Source organism: Staurois parvus, unplaced genomic scaffold (assembly GCF_062004578.1).
Source record: "Staurois parvus isolate SC_StPar_1 unplaced genomic scaffold, SC_StPar_1.0 ptg000061l, whole genome shotgun sequence".
NCBI classification, from domain to species: Eukaryota; Metazoa; Chordata; class Amphibia; order Anura; family Ranidae; genus Staurois; species Staurois parvus.
In genome coordinates, this window is record NW_028317857.1 from 6,180,556 (window position 1) to 6,201,730 (window position 21,175).

General features: G+C 45.3%; 1 protein-coding gene across 3 annotated transcripts in view; it reads right to left on the minus strand.

The window, feature by feature from the left end:
• The window catches only part of CUL2 (cullin 2), a 174,250-nt gene that overhangs the window by 124,842 nt on the left and 28,233 nt on the right, over positions 1-21,175 (minus strand). Inside the window, exon 1 of one of the 3 annotated variants that reach the window (XM_089668710.1) lies at positions 4,065-4,269. The exons of 1 other annotated variant lie outside the window; for it this stretch is intronic. The gene's annotated coding sequence lies outside the window, so the exon portion shown is untranslated. Of the gene's footprint in view, positions 1-3,987; positions 4,270-21,175 lie in introns of those variants that run through there. One more of the 3 variants, XM_089668709.1, reaches the window with a different exon arrangement.

Sequence of the window (21,175 nt, forward strand, 5' to 3'; positions counted from 1 at the left end):
CTGCCATCAGTATTCTTCTGGGTCCATGTATACAATGTACAGAGCCCTGAATACCTGCCATCAGTATTCTTCTGTGTCCATGTATACAATGTACAGAGCCCTGTATACCTGCAATCAGTATTCTTCTGTGTCCATGTATACAATGTACAGAGCCCTGTATACCTGCAATCAGTATTCTTCTGGGTCCATGTATACAATGTACAGAGCCCTGTATACCTGCAATCAGTATTCTTCTGTGTCCATGTATACAATGTACAGAGCCCTGTACGCCTGCACTGTGTACCAGAGAGCAGTACTCCTCTCTTCTGTGTCCATGTATACCAATCTACAGGAGACCTGTGTGCCTGCACTGTACATGGGACTTCAGCCCTGATCTGTGTTATGATAACCAATGTAGAGAACACCCCATGTGTCCTGCCCCAGGTATGAAAGCTCAGCTCTATGGGATCATGTACACCAGTGTACAGAGATGTGTCTGCACTGTATATTAGAGCTCAGCACTGATGTGTGTCCACATACAATATACTTATCTACAGGAGAACTGCAACTATATGTCAGAGCCCTGATCTGATGTGTGCATGATTACCATTATATAGAATCCCACAAGTCCAGCACAGTGTATAGGATCTCAGCTCTATGGGATTCTGTGTGATCATGTATACCAGGGGTCTCCAAACAAGGGGCCAATTTACTGTCCTTCGAATTTTAGGGGGGGGGCAGATTGTGGCCATCGAAAGTAGAAAATGTTCCAGCATCAGTTGGGGTAAACAATGCCTTATTGTTGGTGTCATTGGGTAGGACTTTTGCCCCATCGTTGGTGACATTGGACGGAATTGTGCCCTATCATTAGTGTAATTGGGCCCCATTGTTGGTGTCATTAGGAGGAACTGTGCCCTATAACTGATGTCATTGGCAGGATTTGTGCCTCATCACTGGTGTCATTGGAAGGAATTGTGCCTTATTGTTGTCATTGGTCCCCATTGTTGGTTTCATTGGGAGGAACTGTGCCCCATCGTTGGTGTCATTGGATAGGAATTTTGCCTCGTCATTGGGCTCCGTTGTTGGTGTCATTGGGAGGAACTGTACCCCATTGTTGGTGTCATTGGGAGGAACTGCACCCCTTCATTGGTGTCAGTGCATGAAATAGTGTCCCAAGGGCTGGATAAAGGCAATCAGAGGGCCACATCCGACCCCAGGGCCGCAGTTTGGAGACCACTGATGTATACCAATCTACCCACCAGCCCTGATCTGTATAGGATTACATTGTAGAGAAGATGTGTGTCCTCCGGTGTATACGAGAGCCCAGAACTGCTCTCCATGTATACATTGGAGTGGATTTACTAAAGGCAAATAGCCTGTGCACTTTGCAATGGAATTTGCTTCAGAGCTTAGTAAATGAGGTGAAACTTCGATTTGCAAAGAATACTCAATTACATGCAAGGAAAATTAAAAAAAAAACATTTTTGCTTGCACATGATTGGATGATGGAAGTCAGCAGAGCTTCATCACATTTACCAAGCTCTGGAGCAAAGTGCAACTGCAGAGTCTATTTGTCTTTAGTATAGAGATCGGTGTCCTTACACTGTGTAGTAGAGAGCAGTCCTGGTCCCATATATACAATGTACACAGACTCGTGTCCCTGCACTGTGTAGTAGGGATCAGTCCTGGGCCCCTGTATACAGACTCGTGTCCCTGCACTGTGTAGTAGGGATCAGTCCTGGGCCCCTGTATACAGACTCGTGTCCCTGCACTGTGTAGTAGGGATCAGTCCTGGGCCCCCTTTATACAGACTCGTGTCCCTGCACTGTGTAGTAGGGATCAGTCCTGGGCCCCCTGTATACAGACTCGTGCCCCTGCACTGTGTAGTAGGGATCAGTCCTGGCCCCCTGTATAGAGACTCGTGTCCCTGCACTGTGTAGTAGGGATCAGTCCTGGGCCCCCTGTATACAGACTCGTGTCCCTGCACTGTGTAGTAGGGATCAGTCCTGGGCCCCCTGTATACAGATTCGTGTCCCTGCACTGTGTAGTAGGGATCAGTCCTGGGCCCCCTGTATACAGATTCGTGTCCCTGCACTGTGTACTAGGGATCAGTCCTGGCCCCCTGTATACAGACTCATGTCCCTGCACTGTGTAGTAGGGATCAGTCCTGGGCCCCCTGTATACAGACTCGTGTCCCTGCACTGTGTAGTAGGGATCAGTCCTGGGCCCCCTGTATACAGACTCGTGTCCTTGCACTGTGTAGTAGGGATCAGTCCTGGACTCCTGTATACAGACTCGTGTCCCTGCACTGTGTAGTAGGGATCAGTCCTGGGCCCCCTTTATACAGACTCGTGTCCCTGCACTGTGTAGTAGGGATCAGTCCTGGGCCCCCTTTATACGGACTCGTGTCCCTGCACTGTGTAGTAGGGATCAGTCCTGGGCCCCCTTTATACAGACTCGTGTCCCTGCACTGTGTAGTAGGGATCAGTCCTGGGCCCCCTGTATACAGACTCGTGTCCCTGCACTGTGTAGTAGGGATCAGTCCTGGCCCCCTGTATAGAGACTCGTGTCCCTGCACTGTGTAGTAGGGATCAGTCCTGGGCCCCCTGTATACAGACTCGTGTCCCTGCACTGTGTAGTAGGGATCAGTCCTGGACCCCTGTATACAGACTCGTGTCCCTGCACTGTGTAGTAGGGATCAGTCCTGGGCCCCCTGTATACAGACTCGTGTCCCTGCACTATGTAGTAGGGATCAGTCCTGGACCCCTGTATACAGACTCGTGTCCTTGCACTGTGTAGTAGGGATCAGTCCTGGGCCCCCTGTATACAGACTCGTGTCCTTGCACTGTGTAGTAGGGATCAGTCCTGGACCCCTGTATACAGACTCGTGTCCCTGCACTGTGTAGTAGGGATCAGTCCTGGGCTCCCTTTATACAGACTCGTGTCCCTGCACTGTGTAGTAGGGATCAGTCCTGGCCCCCTGTATAGAGACTCGTGTCCTTGCACTGTGTAGTAGGGATCAGTCCTGGGCCCCCTGTATACAGACTCGTGTCCCTGCACTGTGTAGTAGGGATCAGTCCTGGACCCCTGTATACAGACTCGTGTCCCTGCACTGTGTAGTAGGGATCAGTCCTGGGCCCCTGTATACAGACTCGTGTCCCTGCACTGTGTAGTAGGGATCAGTCCTGGGCCCCTGTATACAGACTCGTGTCCCTGCACTGTGTAGTAGGGATCAGTCCTGGGCCCCTGTATACGACTTGTGTCCCTGCACTGTGTAGTAGGGATCAGCCCTGGCCCCCTGTATAGAGACTCGTGTCCCTGCACTGTGTAGTAGGGATCAGTCCTGGGCCCCCTGTATACAGACTCGTGTCCCTGCACTGTGTAGTAGGGATCAGTCCTGGCCCCCTGTATACACTCGTGTCCCTGCACTGTGTAGTAGGGATCAGTCCTGGGCCCCCTGTATACAGACTCGTGTCCTTGCACTGTGTAGTAGGGATCAGTCCTGGACCCCTGTATACAGACTCGTGTCCCTGCACTGTGTAGTAGGGATCAGTCCTGGGCCCCCTGTATACAGACTCGTGTCCTTGCACTGTGTAGTAGGGATCAGTCCTGGGCCCCCTGTATACAGACTCGTGTCCCTGCACTGTGTAGTAGGGATCAGTCCTGGACCCCCTGTATACAGACTCGTGTCCCTGCACTGTGTAGTAGGGATCAGTCCTGGGCCCCCTGTATACAGACTCATGTGCCTGCACTGTGTAGTAGGGATCAGTCCTGGCCCCCTCTATACAGACTCGTGTGCCTGCACTGTGTAGTAGGGATCAGTCACAGGTAGCAGTGTTCAGGCCAGGCGGAGGCCTACCACCCATGTGTGTCTATCATGGGGCAGTGAGGAGTGCCGGCTCCTCGGGGGGGCTCTCAGGCAGACACTCCAAGCTGTAGAGCGCCCCCTGCAGCTGGTGCGGAGTGGGGGTCCGGGGGTCGCCGGGTGGGGGGAGGGGAGGCCGGTACCTGTCACACGCGTCACTGGGGATCCTCTGCGGGAGATCATCAGCTGTCACCGACTCCGCTCACTCAGCTGCCATTACCTGGGATGCCGGAATCCACCATCTGTCCGCCTGGACGGGGGGGTGACACAGAGCTCCTCACGGTCGGAGGTCCACTTTCCTCTGCAGCTTGTACCTGAGCCGCACAGCCGGCCAATGAGGAGGAGGCGCTCAGGCGGACAAGCCGCACAGCAGGAGTAAAAGGGAGATGTGGCGCAGCTCCCCCCCAGGGTGTGGAATGGACTAATCCGAAGTACGGGGAGCCCCGAGGATCACACTTCCTGAGCGCCGTCCCCTGTGACAGCAGGAACCGGAAGTGTGAGAAAGACACCAGGACTCCAGTTACAGCTCCTAGACTGTCCATGTGTTCATCCCAGGAGATGTCCGTGCTTCCCAGTACACCGCCATGGCCTATGTGTGACCCCTCCACTCACCACACAGGGGACACTCCAACCTGACACAGCTTTATTTATAATAAAAGGATATTTACAGACACAACTTTTTTTATATTTAGGAAAACGAAAGAAAGTGTTCACACTGCTCTCAGGAGAGTTTTCATCATTTTGTCTCATTATTAAGATTTCCTTTTACTTCCTGTCCTGCAGACTGAACAGGAAGTGAGAAATCCCCCCCTCCTAAATAGGTATCACAGGAAGTTGTGTCCCCATTGAAAGATTTCCCCTCTTCCTGATGAGGTGACAATTTGTGGAATTGTGGATTTCCAGCTCTCCTCTATACCCCCTGACGTTGGTGATCACAATGATTAGAGAAGGGGGATCTCCTTTAGGTCTCCATCACAGGGATGTGCTATGCTGTATGCCAGTACAGGGCCAGGTTTGTGTCAATGAAACAGACTCCCTTTATGATGTTAAAGTGGAACTAAATGAAAAACTGAGCATGTTTGTCTCTTCTGCAATAACAAACGGAACTGCCTACTTGCAGTCTTCTGTTGAATGCATGCTGAGCTGCACATGTGTAACTCATCGTGCATTGTCGGCACACCCAGGCTGTGCCAGAATGATGGACTCTGGCACTCATGAGCGGGAAGATGTCAATCAAGAGGCCGAAAACTCAGCACCTGGAGAAAGCCCTGGAGAGGACAACAGGAACTGGCGAGGGATCTCACCACCGCATTGCCGGAATGAAGAGTTGGGCATTTCTCTAAGTTTATTTCTCCTTTAACCACTTGCCTACCGGACACTTCTACCCCTTCCTGCCCTGACCAATTTTCAGCTTTCAGCGCTGTCGCACTTTGAATGACAATTGTGTGGTCATGCAACACTGCACCCAAACACAATTTGTATAATTTTTTTGAGACAGAGCTTTCTTTTGGTGGTATTTAAGTGGAGTTCCACCTGAAAAAAATAAAGCAGCTACAAAAACTGTAGCTTCTGACTTTTAAAATACAGCCACTTAACTGTTCCTCGGTCCAGCGGTGTCCTCACCACCGCTGGTTTCCCCGGCTGTCTTCTCTCCCCAGCGTCGACATTTTCAGTGTGGGCCCCCTGGCTGTGACAGCTTGTGGCTTCACAGCCAGGTGCCCACTGCGCATGCGCGAGAAGTGCTGCGCTTTGTGAATGGCCCCGTAGTCTTCTGAGACAAGTCAAGTGTCCCAGAAGACTACAGGGAGGGAAGGAGAGGATAACTTCCGCTTCCGATCGCCTAGCCGATTGCAGCGGAAGTGGGAGCGGGTACCTGTCAAATTCAGGTTCCCGCTCCTCAAAGGTGCCAATCCTTAATGAGGAGCAGGGGACAAAGGCTTAAAGCGGAACTTCACCTTTTGGGTGGAGCTCCGCTTTAATCACCACTGGGATTTTTCTTTTTTACTAAATAAACTAAAAAAGACTCAAAATTTAAAAAAAAAAAAATTTTTTCTTTAGTTTCTATCATAAAATTTTGTAAATAAGTACATTTTCTCCTGCACTGATGTGCACTAATAAGGCTGCAGTGATGAGTACTGATAGGCAGCACTGGTGAGGAGGCACTGATAGGTGGCACTGATGGACATAGACAGGCATCACTTGTGGGCATTGACAGGCATCACTGATGGGCACTGAAAGGCAGCACTCATATATGGCACTGATAGCTGGCACTGATGGGCACTGACAGGTGGCACTGACTAGCACTGATTGGAACTGTTAGACGGCACTGATAGGCAGCACTGACGGGCATTGATAGGCAGCACTGACGGGCACTGATAGGCGGCACTGAAAGGAAGCTCTGATGTGCACTGGTAGGCACTGATATGTGATATTGATGTGCACTGACAGGTGACACTGATGGGGCTACACTGATCATCAGTGCCCTGATGATCAGTGTATATGTCCGCTCTGAGTAATGCCAATTACCGGCTCTCCTCACGAGCTCAGTGGGAGGAGAGGACTGCTAATTACCAGCGTTTCCTATTTACATGTGATCAGCTGTGACTGGACACAGCTGATCACATTACAGAGCCTACATCATCAGCTCTTTACAGTGATCGGTGATCCGCTGTGTCCCAGGCACACAGTGCACTGATGATCGCCGCACTGAGGGCGCGCACGCGCAGTTAAAGTGGGAGCACGTCATATGACGTCCTCCCAGAACAAGAGAACAGCCGCCCTCCCGTCATTACCTTATATGGTGGGCGGGAGGCGGTTAAAGTGGAGTTCCACCCAAAAGTGGAAATGACGATTATATGCCCCCCCCCCCCCCCACTGCCACATTTGGTACCTTTTTGGGAGGTACCTAGTTTTGACACGTACCTGCTCCCACTTCTGGCTCAGTTCGCCACAAGGCTTCACTGTTGGTTTTCCTTAGTCAAGATGGAGGCGCCAGCACCCGACAGCCAATTGAAGAATCAACTCGGGGTGAGGACAGCGCTGGATGGCTGGACATGTAAGAGCCCTAATATTAAAATTCAGCCGTCACAGTATTTGGGTGGGGGGGGAGGGGGCCGGGGGCAGGAACTCTACTTTAAGTATCACTTTAATTGCTTCAGGCCTGCCCGCCTGCAATGTACTGCGGTGCGATCAGCTTGAATAGGCACAACCTGTACGTCGCTTGCCTCTTCTGGGTTCAGGGTGCACACCCCATGATTGAACACAGGTTGTCAGCAGGTCCCTACTTAAAGTGGAGTTCCAGTTGATATAAAAAAAAAAAAAAAGCAGCTACAAAAACAGTAGCTGCTGACTTTAAAAATACAAAAATATATAATCCCCCTGCGCTTCACTGGTATGAACAAACACAACCCCAAATATATACAAGCTGCTACCACCTATTCCCAATACCACAGGATGTATGACATAAAAAAACAATATTGGTGAAGAGCTTCACATGAAAAACTAAGTAGGTGCAATTATATAAAAATACATATAAAGTGACCACACTGTATTGAAAGGTATTGATAACTAATGCTAAATAATCCCCCCAAAAAATATATACGTGCCAAGTGCTGAAAGTGCAAAACAGGTCATGCGTTTGCTGAATACAGCCACTTACCTGTCCCTCGGTCCAGCGGTGTCCTCACCACGGCTAGTTTCACTGACCATCTTCTCTCCCCAGTGATGGCATTTTCAGTGTGGGCACCTGGTTGTGACAGCTTGTGGCTTGACAGCTGGGTGCCCACTGCGCATGCACGAGTTTTTGAATGGTCCCGTAGGCTTCAGGGACCTGTCACATGTGACAGAAGTCTACGGGGAGGGAGGGGGGGAGGACAACTTCTGCTTTCGATCTCCTTAGGCGATCACAGTGGAAGTGGGAGCGGGTACCTGTCAAATTTGGGTTCCCGCTCTCCAAAGGTGCCAATCCTTAACAGGGAGTGGGGGACAAAAACTTAAAGCGGAACTTCCCCTTTTGGGTGGCGCTAAGCTTTAAGATGCAAGCGCCAGCACCCGAAGCCAAATGAAGAATTGGCTCAGGTGAGGACATTGCTGGACCCCTGGACAGGTAAGTGTCCTACAGTATTTGTAGCTGCTGACTTCATTTTTTTATGGATCCTGGAATTTTGCTTTAAGAACATGTGTGTTCTGCTGCATTTTTGGTGTTTTTTTAATGCGTTTTGCCACGTTCCAGTCCAGTTCAGAGCAGAAAAAAATGCAGCATGTTCTATTTTTTTTCTGCTTTGGAATGCATTGGAACTGACTGCACTGGTGTGCACTTGGCCATTGGAACCCATATAACTTACTGTCCATGCTGTTTTGATGCAGAAGAAAAATACACTGGACTACATCTGGTGTGAACCGGCCCTGAAACCTGATTTTTATGACCAACATTGTTTTTTTTAGGTTTATATCCATACCAGGTTATTTATTACATTGGTCCAAGTAGCTACAGTCAACATTCTAGCATAGTAAATATTTTTACATGTGGTGACACAAAGTAGGGATGAATTGATACCCCCCTCTTTCTATCTGTGACTACGAGTACCGATACTTTTGGTCAAGTACTTGCCGATACCGAGTACCGATACTTAGCGGTGCGATTTGCGTCCATACAAAATGAAAAGAATGGCATGCAATTGAACAGGAATGCTGTGCGATTCCTGTCCAAATCACATGCGGTTTCCCCACCACTCCTGTGTGAACCCAGGCTTGTTACAGTGATTTCAGCCTGGGTTCACACAGGAATGGCGCGGGAAACTGCATGTGATTTGGACAGGAATTCTTGTTCAAATCACATGCCATTCTTTGCAGTGCAATTTGTGCTCAGTCATTTTGTTTGGACGCAAATCGCACCGCAAAATATCAGTTTTGGGTATCGGGAGCATTTGCACGAGTACTCATGAAAATACTGGGTATCGGTGGAATAATGGTGTGAACCTCCTGCGCTTGAGCTACCAAAGGAGTACAAATATTTGCAGAGAAACTGCTGACATCTAATCATATACCAATGATCAAATACATGCAATACAGAAAAAATGATGTAGTGCTACTCACATACATATAAAAAACGTATTATCATCAGTATAATCAAAGAAGTGAAGACTAATGCAGGCCATAGACGGGTCGAAAAGCGGCCGATTTTTGACCGTTAGTGGATTAATTGGTCGGCCGTTTTTCGGGGTTTTGGCACATTTTTTTTATCGGTAAAGTTGGAAACAAATCGGCTAATTCTGCCGATCAGCCGATTTTCCCGGCAATGATGGGCAAATCGGCTGATTGTTTTACTGATAAAAAATCTGCGCATGAGCCATGACCTGCAAGGAGAAGAAAAAGAAGAATTCCAGACTGCTATTATATTTGACATGAAAAAGTATTGCTGTTGCAAGAATATATCTATTTGTAGCCGACTAAAAAGATCTGTATCTGAAATGGATACAAATGGATACATTGTTGCAACCGCAATACCTTTTCATTTCAAATATAATAGCGGAGCTCTCTGCAGGGACAGAAGTAATTAAATGCCGGCCGTAGACGGCAAATACTACTATGTGATAGGATCCTAATGTGATCTATACCAAAAAACTAAATCGTGCTGTGATCCTATTGGATCAACAAGTGAAGAAAAAGTGAAACAACGCACATCTATATAAAATGTGAGACCATATAATACATATATAATAAGTGAATATATCCTAAGCAGGATATAATGGTGACAGTGGATAATAGTCCAACTGGGACTCAAAAGGTGGTGAGTCTATATCAATATACAATTTAAGAAATAAACGCATAAACATGCAAGATTAAAAAACGTGCATTAAAGATGCGATTTCAGGTAAACTGAACATAAATCCAGTAGTGCAACTATCAACAAAATTGCAACTACAAAGAAAAAAATATATATACAAATCGCACAATAGTGAAAAAGCAATAGTGAAAAAACATATACAATAGTGAAAAAAGTCTGTGTGACACAATTCTGCGGCGAATCGCACACTAAGAGATGATACACGGCAAATCTGTGAACAGAAATCACAGAGAGGAGAACCTTCCAGAAGAACAACCATCTCTGCAGCACTCCACCAATCAGGCTGGTATGGTAGAGTGGCCAGATGGAAGCCACTCCTCAGTAAAAGGCAAATGGCAGCCCGCCTGGAGTTTGCCAAAAGGCACCTGTGGGACTCAAACCATGAGAAACAAAACTCTCTGGTCTGATGAAACAAAGATTGAATTCTTTGCCCTGAATGCCAAGCGTCATGTCTGGAGGAAACCAGGAACCGCTCACAACCTGACCAATATCATCCCTACAGTGAAGCATGCTGGTGGCAGCATCATGCTGTGGGGATGTTTTTCAGCGGCAGAAACTGGGAGACCAGTCAGAATCGAAAGAAAGAAGAATGCAGCAATATACAGAGACATCCTTGATGAAAATCTGTTTCAGAGTGTTCTGGACCTTAGACTGGGGCGACGATTCATCTTTCAACAGGACAACAACCCTAAGCACACAGCCCACATAACAAAGGAGTGGCTACGGGCCAACTCTGTGAATGTCCTGGAGTGGCCCAGCCAGATCCCAGACTTGAACCCGATTGACCATCTCTGGAGAGATCTGAAAATTGCTGTGCACTGACACTCCCCATCCAACCTGATGGAGCTTGAGAGGTACTGCAAAGAAGAATGGAAGAAATTGCCCCAAAATAGGTGTGCCAAGCTTGTAGCATCATACTCAAAATGACTTGACGCTGTAATTGGTGCTAAAGGTGCTTCAACAAAGTATTGTGCCAAGGCTGTGAATACTTATGTACATGTGTTTTTTTCATTTTTTATTTTTAATAAATTGCAAAGATTTCAAAACAAACTTTTTCACGTTGTCATTATGGGGTATTGTTTGTAGAATGTTGAGGAAAAAAATGAATTTAATCCATTTTGGAATAAGGCTGTAACATAACAAAATGTGGCAAAAGTTAAGCACTGTGAATACTTTCTGCATGCACTGTATATGATGGGTGTTACAATTTTTTGTATGTCTCACGGTGTTTGCACAGTGGTTTTTCAAATGAACTTTTTTGGGAAAAAATGCACTTTAATGAATTTTATTGCATACAAACACAATATACTACCCAAATTTTTTTATGTAAAAGATGATGTTACACCAAGTAAATAGATACCCAGCATGTCCCACTTTAAAATTGTGTAGGCTCGTGGAATGGTGCAAAACTATGATACTTAAAATTCTCTATAGGTAAAGCTTTAAACGCCTTTTACAGGTTACCAGTTTAGAGTGACACAGGAGGTCTTGCACTAGAATTATTGCTCTTGCTCTGACGTTTGTGACAATTACGTCACAAGTATGATACAATCAATCAATTACTTTTATAATTTATTTTATCTAAAACTTTTTTTGACACTATCTCTTTAATTTTTTTTTTACACTGTCTCTTTAATTTTTTTTTATTAAGCTGTCGCAAGGGATGACCAACATCCCTTGTGATTCCATGGGCCATGACAGGTCCTCTTTGTGAAGTGATCTCTCCTCTGGGCTTCAGTGTAGCTGATCAAACACAGATTGGTCTGATTGGCTGCTTTCCTGGCTGCTAATGGCCTTGTAAACAAAGAACCTTCCAGTTTCCAGGCTAACAGAGAGGGAGTAACAACATCGATTCTTCTGTCTCTATGTAGTGCCGCCATTCACAGCTCTTCAGACTCTACAATTGGATGGGAGAGCCCGAGTAAGGCGGTGGCCCCCTTCTACCACTCGCTAAAGTGATCGAGTGGCTGTTGAGCCACTCAATCCATTCTTAGAAGGGAATAACCGGGAAAAGAATTAATGACTAAATGTAAAAAAAAATAATAATAATTCAGAGGTTATATAAAGGGTATCAGGTAGGTGTTATCATCCTCTGCAGCATAAGTGATATATTGGGTCAGAGTACCCCCATATAGGTTTGGAGGGTCAGGGTTGGTGATTAGTGTCCCCAATAGAAGGGATATTAGGGGTTACTACAGGGGTATGTGTGTGTGTAGGGGGGGGGGGGGGTCTCAGGCCCCTGGTGGGTGTCACTAACCGCTGGCTGATACAAGGGCCAGTCTGGGTGTCAGACCCGCAGTTAGAGGTTGTCCTGGTGGAGGTGTGTCTGGTGGACAGTGCTGTCTCTCCCCTCCTTCTCCCGACTCTCTTGCTAGATCAGTCTCTAGTTCAGTAGGCGGACATGGCCCTAGAGCCAGGCCTCCTGTGGCTCTGATCTCCTCAGTCCAGCCTGCACTATGGAACTCTCCCCGGGCCAGCGCAGACATCCTCTGGGCGACTAAAAAAGTAAAACCTGCTGCTTGCCCACTGCAGGGCTAACGGTAAAAGACAATCACCTTTCCGGCGCCTGGAACTGCATGTCCTGGGCGTCGGGTGATATAACTTGCAGATCCCTGTATATAAATCTTTCTTACACAGGTTAGTCAACATAGGTGTTAGTAGGTGGAGGGAGTTTTTTTTAATAGCTTTCTTTTTTTATTGGAACTGTATACCATAGACAAAAAATGATAAGGTACAATATTACAAAAAGTGAGAAAGAGCTAGCATGTGCACCAAGAAAACAATACACACTGAATAACAGTTTCCTAAAGAGATTTTCTTAAGGCCAGGTACTTTCAAAAAAGGAGTGGGTTTTAGCAGGCTAAATATACATATCAAATACATGACAGCTGTGTAACGCAAAGACAATCATGTCTAGAAAATGATCAACCCGTAGTGGCCTATTACTGTAAATAGTGGACAAGAATCAAGGTAAAGAGAGTGGTAGAGCTACCTTGGTAATAACAGGAGGGGTAGGAGTAAAGGAAGGTAAGGCAACAGGTAAGAAAGAAGAGGCTATTAGGGAGATTTTTAAGATTACTTAGGTTTATCATGAAATCTCGCTCTAACCACTTTCCAACCGGGCTATAGCCAAAAGACGGCTACAGTATGCTAAGGGCGTCTTTTGATGTCCTCCCAGAACCCCTCCCAGTTCTCTGTGATGGCTGTGTCCTTCGGACACAGAGTTTTCCAAACACCCCATGTACATGAGCCCTAAATGTTTGCTTTGGGTTTAATACCACTTTAAACAGTGAGGAAAGGGGAGATCTATGGGCCCCCAAAATGCGTTGGCTAATTGCTGTACTTTCCATGGCCATTTACTGAACAATACATCATTGCTGGGCTCTTGGATCATTTGTTTGACAATCTGTCTAGTGCAACTGTATACAAACTATTCAATTTGGATGACCCCTATTTTTGAGAGGTCCCCACTTTGTGGAGAGCTTCCAAATCCAAACCATTTGGCTCCACTAAGGGCTTCATTTCTATTGGCAGAAGATATATATCCAGTGCCTCACCCTCACCTAGTCTTCAACTTTTTTATCTTGTCTGTGTCACTGTTGCAGATTTTCCTGTTTGGTGTATGGTGCAAGATATTTATCAAAAGCATATTTTCAGGAACAAATACATTAAAATAAATTTTAATACAGAAAAACAAACTAATAGTGTTTTTTGGAAAAAATATAAAAGGTGGGGTTGCATTGAGTACCTAGATACCAAACATGTCAAGCCTTAAATTTGTGCATGTCTATGAAATAGCAAAAGACTTTGGTTCCCAAAATTGTCCATAGGCAGCTCTAAAAATGCCTTTACAGATTATCACTTTAAAGTTAGCCATGAACTACGATCTTAGAATTATTGCTCTTACTCCTCATTCACAGCGTTGGATCACATGTGTGGAGCAACTGTTGTTTACATACACATACCAGCCATATGTGCATGTTTGCATTCACAAGCATGGGATTTTTTTTTTAACTGCTTCCTGAACGCCATATAGCAAAACTACTGCTACAGGGCAGCAGGACTGCTCAAAATCACATATATACATGATTTTGCATGTCTGGGTAGGGGTGCGCCATCCTATCCACACCGCCATTGGCGGCTACAGCTGTTGATCACTGGGTCCCAGCCGAAGATTTCCCATCGGCACCCAATGATCGCTGAGGAATACTGACAGGGGAGAGACCTGTAAGTAAACAATACAGATCTCTCCTGTCAGCACCAGTTTGCTGCTTTGTATTGTTCTGCATAGCAGAGCAATACAAAGCAGCATGCTTACATAGTAAAACACACAGGCCACATAGTAAAACAGCACACAGCACACAATTAACCCTTTGCTCACCCCAGATGTTAACCCCTTCCTTCCCAGTGTCATTAATACAGTGTCAGTGCTTTTTATTAGCACTGATCACTGGACGTTTGTGGTATTGTTGGCTGTGTAAAGTCACGTTAAAAACTTGAGTTTTTCAGCTTTTTGTAGCATTTTTGCATTAGCGTTTAGCGGCATTTAGCTGCATTTTCACGCGTTTGCGTTTTTTATTCGGTCAAAAAAAGTCCAAAAACGACAGTTTTTACTGCGTTTTTCAGCATTAGAGCGTTTTTACAGCTAAAAAACTCTTCTAGAAACCCACTAATTCTGGGTTTTTTTTCCAGCCAACATTGATTACAGTCTATGTGTGGACACAGGATAACATGCTGGGGGATTTACTAGCTGTAGAAAAAAAATGTCAAAAGCCAAAAACAGCCACTGTAAAAACGCCAAGTGTGCATGAGGACTAAAACAAAAAATAGTAAATGCACATTTTTTACCTACACAAAAATGTGCAATTATTTTTTTTTTGTTAAAAGGTGAACTTATCCTTTAAGTAAAGAGCAGTAAGTTCACACATCAGTATGAGATGTAATTACAGTAGCTTTACATAGTTTCATTGCGACTTACTGGAGCAGAGTGATTAGGCTATCATTTCATTTCAGCAGCCGAAGATGTCATAAGTTTTATATGATTTCATGGTGATGTACTGAGTCAGCGTGTTTATGTCATTGAGATCATCTGAGATACTGTCAGGCAGAAGATGTCAGCAGCCACAATCAAATTTAACTCTTTTATGACCATTGTTAAATTGATGATTTACAGGTTTTATTTCCTGTCACTAATGACTTTTTATAGGGGAAAAAAAGAACCTGAAAAACTAACCTTATTGCTTGATTCACACATGGTCAGCATCTTTTCTGCTTCAAAGGATTTGAAAAGCAGCTGAATAAAGGTTGAGAATCATGACCCTAGCATAGTGAGGTGGTGTTATCACATTCATTTTTAGTGATGCATTAAGGTTTATCTGGGCCTTATTATTTTTGCTCAATACATTTGTATTGTGTTTTTTCCCCAAGAACAGTGTAGTAGAGACACGTGTAAGATTCATTGACAGTCGAGAACAGTCTTTTTTTTTTTGTAATTCCTTTATTTGTACAAGTAACATTCACAAAGAGGCTAAACAGAATACCATCTTAGGAAGTACACTGAGAAACACTTGCTTTGAAATGCCAGATCATACAGAAAATAAGATACAACTTATCATAGCCATTGAGAGAGGGCTTGTGTGACAAGTTATGTTCAGAAACAATGGGTCAAAGAAAAGCATCATGAACAAGTCATATGGTAGTAGTATTGGAAATGACCTTGAAGTATAAAGGGTTAGGGCAATCACTAAGGTGGGTTAAAGCATACCACTTAGCTGAGAGCTATAAAACAGCATGAGGAACGTTGCCAACCCTCTATACAGAAACAGGCTGGTGTTAAAAGAAAGGACTGGGGATAGTCGAGAACAGTCTAACAGGTGTAGATACAGTATTTAGAAATAGGTGTGATAATAGGGAGTGCCAACAGAGTCAACAGAACAAGAATCTGTCCTGACCCAAGATGGGTGGAAGCAGTGTGAGGGTCATATAAAGTTATGAAATAAGAGATTTTGGTACCCAATGGGATAATACTTGATGAGAATTAGGATTAGAGAACCTGTTGTCCAGAGGTCTATAGGAAAGAGCAGCCAGGGAAGGAAAGGGGTGGAGAATAAGGGGGGTGATGGGGAGGAAAGGGTGGGCAAGACACGGTAGGAGAGATATGTGACAGTGGGAATTACAATCTTACGGGGCAAGGCCTAGTTCAGGGCTCAAAATTTCAAGTCCTCAGCTACTAGCCAGGCCTTATTTATTTATTTCAGGTACTTATATAGCGCCGTCAATTTACACAGCGCTTTACATACATATATTGTACCTTCACATCAGTCCCTAACCCTCAAGGGGCGTACAATCTAAAGTCTCTAACTCACATTCATACATACACATACTAGGGACAATTATTTAGACAGGAGCCAATTAACCTACCAGCATGTCTTTGGAGTGTGGGAGGAAACCGGAGTATCCGGAGGAAACCCACACAGTCACAGGGAGAACATGCAAACTCCAGGCAGGAGGTACCGTGGGTGGGATTCAAACCAACGACCCTAGTACTGCCGGGTGGAAGTAGTAACCATTTAGCCACTGTGCTGCTAAACCCAGGACCCTGCATTCATTATATTTGGTCTCCCCAGACCCTGCATTCACTATATCCGGTCTCCCAGGACCCTGCATTCACTATATCTGGTCTCCCCAGACCCTGCATGCACTATATCCGATCTCCCCGGACACTGCATTCCCTACATCTGGTCTCCCAGGACCCTGCATTCCCTACATCTGGTCTCCTCAGACCCTGCATTCACTATATCTGATCTCCCTGGATCCTGCATTCACTATATCTGGTCTCCCACAGTACACAGAACATGGAAATGCAATTATTTTAGAACATATAAACTGCTAAATACCTATTCCCATCAGCAGTTAGAGCACTCTTGTGACTTCTATCAGTGTTCAGTCGAGCACTGGTTAAAGGCTGTAGGAGGAGTTTTCATTTTGCTCTAGGAGGATGCAGAACCTTGACCTATGTTTGAACAGCGCTGATTGGCCCTGTGCTGATCACATGCACTCCCCCAAGAAAAAAAAAACCTCTGTAACAATACAAATCAAAACGAGCATGTTCAGAGTGACTCCACACGATATGTCTTACATAAGAGATAAGAGGGGGGCACTGCAAGAAGGATCAGAGAAGTCAGGATCAATCAGCATTGTTACACAATGCGGAGGATTAACCCCTTAGGTTCCACGGTGAGTATATCAAGCATGCTTTACTGCATATACTGTACAGACTGATGTTACTGTTGTGGGTTTAGTAACACTTTAAGAGTTACTCGCCACCAGTTGCCCCACCCAACTCCTACCAGGCCGCATCTCTAATTCTACCCCTAAACCTTCGTAAATTATCTCATGAAATTACACTGTTAAATGTTTTATGCACAATAAAGTTACAAAAATAAATATATACCCCCTTTCACACCCTCTCCCCCACCACAGCCATGTCCTCTACCCCCTTCACACACCTCCACCCCCAACAGCCATGTCCTCTATCCCCCTCCTGCCCACAGCCATGTCCTCTACCCCCCTTCAACCCCCCCCCATGTTCTTTACCCCCGCTTCACAACCCCCTCCACCCCCAGATCAGTCTGTCCCCAGTAAAATCCTCCTCACCCTTCCCACAGATCAGTCTGTCCCCACTAAAATTTCCCCCCACCCAGGTCAGCTTGTCCTGGTTTGGGGCTTTTAATGTTATCAAGCGTGAAAGAAAAAACACAAATTTTGGTGGTCACCAGAACAGTAAAAAATGGACACTGGTGACAATCTGGGATTCCCTCATTTTGGAAGGATTTCCTTTCACTTCCTGTTTGGTTGCTGAACAGGAAGTAAAGAGAAATCTCCCCAAGTCACCTTCAGACAGCTCCATAGTGTGGGCTCTGTGGGATCAGGTAAGGAGGTTGGCTCTCTCCATGGCTCTCTCCATGCTAGGGGAGCTCAGCTCCCACCAGGACAATTCTCCGTCACCACCTCTCTTCCCTATTCACAGGAAAACGAGGTACCGGGTCACACTAGTTCAACTTCTTTGGCTCCCACAATACTGAACAGGGGAGAACAGCTCTCCATCCACTGTAACTCTATGTTAGCAGCTCTGCCAGGTCCAGCAGCTCTGTGAGCAGATAAGAAGAACCTTGCCACCTTCGACCAGAGCTGTGCCACATGCCGTTCTGGTAAGTGTAGTCCATACAAGGAACGGGAAGTCACAGAGCACCCCAAGGACTACACAATGCACTGCACAGTAACTAAGTGCGAGAACTGAAATTCTTAGCCAAGGCTCCCTATTCCCGAATCTGACAGCTTGGCACGCCCAGTCATTTCCTGTGCAGAGACAGGAGGAACAAAGGGACACGTCTTCTTTCACATATTGCCACCATCTCAGTTTTTTATTTTACCTCAGAGGAAACTCGTCTGCTCCCTCCAATGCTGTGACACACTAGCCCCCACGTTATTTCTACTCGCCAAATGCAAGCAAGCGAGTGGAAATTTTGAGGCCTAGCCTAGATGTTCTATGTTTAGATTGTCAGGGAGTACCTCTGGAAGCTATAAGGGAGGTAGAACTTCATCCACGGTTCCCTAACGTTCTGAAATTTTTTCCATAGTGTCAATTTGCATAGCCATGGGTTTATCAGAAAACATGAAACCCCGTGCTTAACTTTTGTAAATGGTAGTGCAGTGGACTTCCAGCCTCTAGCTATAGCCATTTTCTCATTGTCTCCTAGTACTACAGAAAATGGGCTCATGCCTCCTTGCCTCCTAGTACTATAGAGGATGGGCCCAAGGCTTCTTGCCTCCTAGTACTACAGAGGATGGGCCAATGGCTTCTTGCACCATGCTACTACAGAGAAGGGGCTTATGGCTTCTTGCCTCCTAGTACTACAGAGGATGGGCTCATGCCTACTAGCCTCTTAGTACTATAGAGAACCAGCTCATGCCCCCTTGCCTCCTAGTACTACAGAGGATGTGCTCATGCCCCCTTGTCTCCTAGTACTACAAAGGACATGCTCATGCCTCCTAGTACTACAAAGGACATGCTCATGCCTCCTAGCCTCCTAGTACTACAAAGGACGGGCTCATGCCTTACTGCCTCTTATTGTCAAGGATACATATGATCAACTATGGTCATTCTTATTTATATTCTTTAACCATGAATTTTTGTTTTGCAGGAACACAAAAGAAGATGGAAGTTCGTCTATTCTGATTATACATGAATGTTCTACACCAATGAAAGATACCCCTCACCCCAAATCTGTATGTATTGTGTACATTTCATTGTGCATTTCCTTTCACGTTGCATTTCATAGATTTGTACAAACATTATCCTTCCCTGGTAAAAAGGAACTGAAAGATTTACCCTCTGTAGATGTTTTCAAACATTGGCAGGTGATGAAGTCATAGTTGTGTAGACTGCAGAAGTACAATTGCAAATTGGGTCCTAACTGTGAAATCTTTCTTTATAGTAGAACTGAAAACTATATTTTTTACTAATTAACAGAGTAAGGGAGGGTTATAATCCTTGTCAGTTTTTTTTTACCTTCTGTGTCCCATTGAGGAGATTTTCCTTTACTTTCTGTCCCATTGCCACAACAGGATGTGAGAGGAATTCCCTTGAAAAGGTAGATAATGTATTCTGCCGACGCGGTGCATTCCCAGCTGGCAGAATAAAGTGATTGTTGTTGCCAGCTATAGCCGATGGCACTGGTCTTTTGGGAAAAACTCGACAGGCTGGTTGTACATCAGTCAATCAATCCTAGATCAACTTGTATACAACCTTCTAGCCCATACATGGATTGAAATTCAGCCAGTCCCTGCTGACCCAACTATAGTTTGATCCATTTATGGCCAGCTTGAAGTGATTTGAAAACCTCAGACGTGAAATATGAACAAAACATATCCCTCCCTAGTGTGTACTTGTCTCTATCAAATGTATCAAATGCATTTCTGTCTGCTGCCTCATTCTTCTGCTATCAGCTTTAGTCACTGCTGACAAGTTTTTCTGACACCAAGAGAAAAAAGGTGACAAGGGAGAGCACAGTCTGTGATTGAAAGCCTCAGTTTGGTTCCTGTGTACTGTGTGGAGGGAGGTGTGTCCCTTCCCTCCAGTCAGCTCTCAGAGCTCTCCTCACTTAGTGTAACTTTAACTCCCCGCCTCCTGCTTTTCAGAGCTGAGAGATCCTGTGTAGATTCTACACTTGGAATGGATGTAGGGGATAGACATCTGTAGATAAACAGGTACAACTTATGTAGGAGGATTTACTTAATCTGTGTGTATCACCTGAGGCCAGTCACTTCACTGGGTATATGCAAGGGTTTGCAACCACTTTAAGTGCTGGGGAGGGTAAACATCTTAGTTATACAGCGAAAATGCTCATTATCTCACAGGGATTTTAAGTCTTGTTGAGAAATCGTCCTCCAGGTGCACCCTGATTCTTCATTCTTTTTAGAAGAGCAAACAGAACCATGCATTTGCTACTTTTGTTATAAGACTGGAATTAGACTGAAACATTTAAAGTGTTACTAAACCCACAACAGTAAAATCAGTATGTATATGTCGTAAAGCATGCTGGTTATACTCACTGTGAAAAACCTAAGGGGTTAATCCTCTGTATTGTGTAAAAACACTGTTTGATCCTGACTTCTCTGTCCCTCCTCTTGTTCAAATGTCCACCTGATAAGACTGAACCCATAGCTACATGCTCAATTTAGTGTGTATTGCCAGAGAAGTTTTTTTCTTCTTGGGGGAGTGCATGTGATCAGCACAGGGCCAATCAGCACTGTCCAGACAGAGGTCAGGGGTTTTGCATCCTCCTAGAGCAGAGAGAAAACTCCTCCTACAACCTTTAACCAGTGCTCTGCTGAAGTCACAAGACTGCTCTAACTGCTGATGAGAAAAGGTATTTAGCAGTTTATATTTACTAAAATAATTGCACTTCCATGTTGTGTGTACTGTGGAAGACCAGATATAGTTAATGCAGGGTCCTGGGTTTAGTAACACTTTAAAGCATATTGAAAGCCCCAAAATAAAAATGTTATATATTGCAGCTTACCAGTCCTTAGGCGTGGTGTCTCTATTAGTTTCCTTTTTCAGGATTTCTTCCTTTATTTTCACCTGTGATCCTACCACACTTTTTGCCCTAGGGTGACAACACTTACTCACTGTTCTGTATATACGGAGGTGCACAATTGTTATCCTAGACTGCTCTTCTGATTTGGACTACAAAACACCTCACATTCTCCTATTCTAGGTGACATAGACAGGATAGCTTGTATAGTTCACAGAGGATAGTTAGGAAAGCTAAAACAGTTGCTTGAGTTTTTAGTTTAGTGCACAGAAAGTTACAAGGATACTGGATATGTATCGGGATCGACAGGCAGTTTTCCATACTCACAGAAAATGTTTAGCTAGAAAATGAAAACTAATACAGCCACCACATCTAAGGACTGGTAAA